Genomic DNA, 6,000 nt, shown 5'->3' on the forward strand with positions numbered 1-6,000 from the left:
GTAAAAAATTTAAGCATTGTGAAATAAAAAAAACTTAAACTTACAGACAGTCCCATTATTTGTTTTTGTTATTGCAATATTAGCTATAATTTAATTATTATAAAAAACCAAATGAATCAATTGAACTATAAAAAACCAAATGAATCAACTGAACTATAAATAACCAAATGAATCAACTGAACTATAAATAACCAAATGAATCAACTGAACTATAAATAACCAAATGAATCAACTGAACTATAAATAACCAATACCAAATATTAAACATGGTATCTGAAATTGCTCTTACATAGCGTTTTATAAAAAAAACCTTTAAATTGATATATTTACGTACTAATTTATTATTAAGCTAATAAGATAACGCATTAATGTGTAAGATACATGCACGAAACTAAGTATGCCAGGAAAATGTCTTCCATGTCAATATTTAATAATAATCACCCAAGGCACCATTTTAGGCCTATGTCATCAAGCGACTTTTAAAGCCATTAATTCAGTCGGCCGGGTTACAATGCGTAGGAATAGTGTGGCAAGCCCTTGATGCCACGCGAGCCAACAGCTCCCCACAGTAACTATTACCGTCAACCACGACAGGGGGAAACGAAGAGCTCGAGAGAAAACCACTTAAGCCAGTGAGGAGAGAACTTGAAAACTCAACGCAGAAGGAGTTGTTCCAAGTTTTCACCCAGTGCCACTAACTGGGATCGGACCCGACTCCTTTTGCTGCGAGGCGAAAGTGCTAACCACTCCCCCAACCCATTGAAGTCTTACTCATCGGAGACTATAGGATTGAAATTTTCAGGATTGAAGTAAATAACGTCGCCGAGAACGGTGCTATACTGCACACTAAACAACTGACTAACTCTAATTGCTTTCCGAGTCGCTTGACTGAAAAATCATTGTAAGACCAACTGGCATACTTGATTTGAAAGAATAAATTGTGAGGATGATTTTAAAGGTAGACTGTTGTGGCTTTAATATTAAATGTAAAACTGACCATTGTGTAATTTATTCAAATATGTTTTATAAAATAGTGATTTATATTATGGCAAAACTTTTGCACACAAGTTATACATTTTAAACATTTACGGATAATTATCTGTGAAAACAATTTACCTCCTCAAACCAACTTGTTTTATGACTTCCTATCATAGTGAAACCTAGGAGGCTAGGAGCAACAAACACAAGGCGAACGCAGCTAGCCTTTAAACACGCAAATTCCATTGGACGAGCCTTTACGCTGAACGTTTTACGGGCGGCGGGGAAGACAATTTCCGAATTTTCCCCTTCCGACGGCAGCAGGCGCTAAAGCGTCTAACCAATGAAAAATGTACCCGATAAAATCCACGGCTTTTGACGGGTTGCATTCTCCTTGTGACGTTTACTTGTTTACTCTACAACTTTATCATTGAAAAGTTATTTTCTAACAAAAACAGTGGCATCAGAAAAATTTCAAAACCCTAAAATATACAAATTTAAACGTAAGCTACCTATTAAGTTTATCCTGAAAATTTCACAATTCTAGGTTAAATACTAACCAAATACTTACTTAAATCAAGTTTATTTTTGTTTTTAAAAAGGTTTATAATATAATTATTCCATGAATGACTACCGGTTTTTTCAATTAAGTAACATTTAAATAAAATATAAAAACGATCCTAGAAATAGTTTGCTATTAAAGAAAGTTGCAACACGGAGTTTCGAGGAGGAAGATATCATAAAGTTCATTGTTAATATTTAAGATAGCGTGAACACACTTTTACTTGTAAAGGTAAAAACAACCGTCCTAACACGAACCTAATAAACAAATGTTGCCTATAAAATGTTACTCGTCCTTTGAAAAGATGGCCATATACCGGGTAGCTTTTCAGAGAAAGGTAATCAGATATTTCTTCTTTACAATCTACGTAACTATAAACAAATCGTTATTCCAAGAGAAGTCGATATATACGACATAAAAATTAAACATGTTTATTCGTATAATTGTACACACGGACCAAATTTGTCGGATTTTAACGCCGCGAGCGCTGCCGGTAAACGAGAAAATGGAAGGCCAATCAGCGAGCCTTAATCCGTCACGTGATAGACGCAAAAATTGGTAAGCCTACTTTTTAATTCTTTCAAAGTCGTTCCTTATGTCACGTGACAGCGTAACGCTCACTGATTGGTCGAGCTCTATGTGCTTCAAAAACGGGGTAGCGTAAATGTTATTTACTTCTGATAAAACAAAGTTATACGAGTTATAGCTAGTTTAGTAGGATGTTCAACAGTATTCTCATGACTTATCTATCAAACATATCAAATAATTACATTTGATTTAGATTTGCTTCCATACAAAGAAAAATGAGATTCATTTCACTCTCGATCTACTTGGTTGTACTTATGATGGTGTCAATGACCTTGACAAACGCGCATCATCTATATCATCTAGCTGCGTTAGCTTTGGCACTGGGACATCACCATCACCACGGCTATCACGGAGGAGGGGGTCACCATGGTGGCCACGGGGGAGTCCAGGTCATCGCAGTTCCTTCTTACGGGTACGTTTTTTATTAAATCCCTGATAAATCCTTTACCATAATTCATTAAATTTGTTTATATCTTTAATTTTTGTCGTAGTTTATAGTATTTGTTTACTATAGTAATTTAATGCTCAGATCTAATTAATTGTTTTCTTACTGATAGTGGCGGGGGAGGGAAAAAGTCGCAGCATGTGAAAATAGTCCACATTCACGAAGGAGATAAGGGTGGTCATGGAGGATGGCATGAAGGTGGACACGGAGGTGGGCACGAAGGTGGGCACGGAGGTGGATGGGAAGAATGGTAACTGACATCTACTGGCCAAATATATATACCACAAGTTACGTTTCTTGCGATTTTAAAACATACGTTTATTTATATTTTTAATTGAAAGATTTTAACTAGAAACAATAAAATATCTTACAAAATATAATTTTTTTGTTTATTTTTATTGTTTTTTTTTTCACAAAAATAAGCTGTCCCAGGTCAAAACCTAGAACACGTCATGTTTTGTTCGAGTTGTTAATTTTCCTGAAAAATAAAATGCGGAAAAATTTCAAGAAAATTTTCCGCAAGTCGGAAAAACAAAAAAAAACATCAATTACTTTTTAAGGGTTTTTAATTTTTTTACTTTTTTATCGATATAAAATGTCTAATAACAGTAAACATACTACAAAACATTAATAGTATTACATTGTAAATCAGTTTGAACTAGTCTAGAGGTTTAGTTTTACTTTTAGATTCGAAAAAATGAGGTGAAAATGCCTCTTTATTTAAATTTGCAAACAATATTAGACTAATCATGGAAAAAAAACTTTTGTCCGAATGCCGGAAAGCAGGATCGTATGTCCGAAAACGTATTTTATTAGTCGTTCAATTTATGTTAACTTTACTGGCGAATTTCATTGGTTCGAATAATCGTGTGTCCGTTTTTTCGAACATTAGGAATTGTTTTTTTTAAATATTGTTAATATAAGAAAATAGTAACATTAACGTGAACCTAACCTAACCTAACCTGATATACCCACAACATTCAACGCAATTCCCACTTACTATATCGGCCAAAGGAAAAAAAATTAATTCTTGCCCTAAAAAAAATCCGGACCAAAAAAACAGCAATAAGAAATACTAATTTAGCGACAGAATTCGGACAAGCGATGCTACCTATTCGGACGAATGAAACAAACAAGTTGTCCAATTCGAACAAGTGAAACATTTGTTATTTCGGCGGTTCGGACGAATGAAATTCGAACATATGTTCCACCGTTCGGACGATTGATATTCGAACAAATGTACCTACCCCGGATTGATTACTAACTGAAGTGGCGTTTAAAACTTTGGTCTTGAGATGGACGAAATGTTAATTGAAGTTGCGTTTTTACGCGAATTCAAACCAATTATCATTTTAACAAAATGTAAATAAATAATAATTCTAAGTTGAATAAAATCGAAATTCATTTGTATCGCAATTGTGACTCTTTACTCAAACCTTCTATCATGGTGACGAAACTACTAATCTAAGCTATACGTTTCAAACCTTCATATTCAAAAGTTGTTCTTGCATAAGAGTAGGGATATGTAATTATTGTAAGCCTTTTACAAAGGGTTCTACGTCTGTGGTAGGCATTTTACAAAGGACTCGACGCTTCTTTTATGCCTTGTACAAAAGACTTGACGCTTCTGGTAGGCATTGTACAAAGGTCTCGACGCTTCTGGCAGTCCTTGTACAAAGGACGAGATGCTTCTGGTAGGCCTTGTACAAAGGTCTCGACGCTTCTGGCAGTCCTTGTACAAAGGACGAGATGCTTCTGTTAGACCTTGTACAAAGGACGAGATGCTTCTGGTAGGCCTTGTACAAAGGACGAGATGCTTTTGGTAGGCCTTGTACAAAGGTCTCGACGGTTCTGGCAGTCCTTGTACAAAGGACGAGATGCTTCTAGTAGGCCTTGTACAAAGGTCTCGACGCTTCTGGCAGTCCTTGTACAAAGGACGAGATGCTTCTGGTAGGCCTTGTACAAAGGTCTTGACGGTTTTGGCAGTCCTTGTACAAAGGACGAGATGCTTCTGGTAGGCCTTGTACAAAGGTCTCGACGCTTCTGGCAGTCCTTGTACAAAGGACGAGATGCTTCTGGTAGGCCTTGTACATAGGTCTCGAGGCTTCTGGCAGTCCTTGTACAAAGGACGAGATGCTTCTGGTAGGCCTTGTACAAAGGTCTCGACGCTTCTGGCAGTCCTTGTACAAAGGACGAGATGCTTCTGGTAGGCCTTGTACAAAGGTCTCGACGCTTCTGGCAGTCCTTGTACAAAGGACGAGATGCTTCTGGTAGGCCTTGTGCAAAGGTCTCGACGCTTCTGGCAGTCCTTGTACAAAGGACGAGATGCTTCTGGTAGACCTTGTACAAAGGACGAGATGCTTCTGGTAGGCCTTGTACAAAGGACGAGATGCTTCTGGTAGGCCTTGTACATAGGTCTCGACGCTTCTGGCAGTACTTGTACAAAGGACGAGATGCTTCTGGTAGGCCTTGTACGAAGGTCTCGACGCTTCTGGCGGTCCTTGTACAAAGGACGAGATGCTTCTGGTAGGCCTTGTACGAAGGTCTGACGCTTCCGGCAGTCCTTGTACAAAGGACGAGATGCTTCTGGTAGGCCTTGTACAAAGGACGAGATGCTTTTGGTAGGCCTTGTACAAAGGTCTCGACGCTTCTGGCAGTCCTTGTACAAAGGCGAGATGCTTCTGGTAGGCCTTGTACAAAGGTCTCGACGCTTCTGGCAGTCCTTGTACAAAGGACGAGATGCTTTTGGTAGGCCTTGTACAAAGGTCTCGACGCTTCTGGCAGTCCTTGTTCAAAGGACGAGATGCTTCTGGTAGGCCTTGTATAAAGGACTCGACGCTTCTGGCAGTCCTTGTACAAAGGACGAGATGCTTCTGGTAGGCCTTGTACAAAGGACGAGATGCTTTTGGTAGGCCTTGTACAAAGGTATCGACGCTTCTGGCAGTCCTTGTACAAAGGACGAGATGCTTTTGGTAGGCCTTGTACAAAGGTATCGACGCTTCTGGCAGTCCTTGTACAAAGGACGAGATGCTTCTGGTTGGCCTTGTACAAAGGCCTCGACGCTTCTGGCAGTCCTTGTACAAAGAACGAGATGCTTTTGGTAGGCCTTGTACAAAGGTCTCGACGCTTCTGGCAGTCCTTGTATATAGGACTCGACGCTTCTGGCAGTCCTTGTACAAAGGACGAGATGCTTCTGGTAGGCCTTGTATAAAGGACTCGACGCTTTTGGTAGGCCTAGTACAAAGGTCTGGACGCTTTTGGTAGGCCTTGTACAAAGGACTCGACGCTTCTGGTAGGCCTAGTACAAAGGTCTCGACGCTTCTGGTAGGCCTTGTACAAAGGACGAGATGCTTCTGGCAGTCCTTGTACAAAGGACGAGATGCTTTTGGTAGGCCTTGTACAAAGGACGAGATGCTTCTGGCAGTCA

Source organism: Leiobunum rupestre, chromosome 2, assembly GCF_980474605.1.
Source record: "Leiobunum rupestre chromosome 2, qqLeiRupe1.1.hap1, whole genome shotgun sequence".
In the NCBI taxonomy this organism is placed as follows: Eukaryota; Metazoa; Arthropoda; class Arachnida; order Opiliones; family Sclerosomatidae; genus Leiobunum; species Leiobunum rupestre.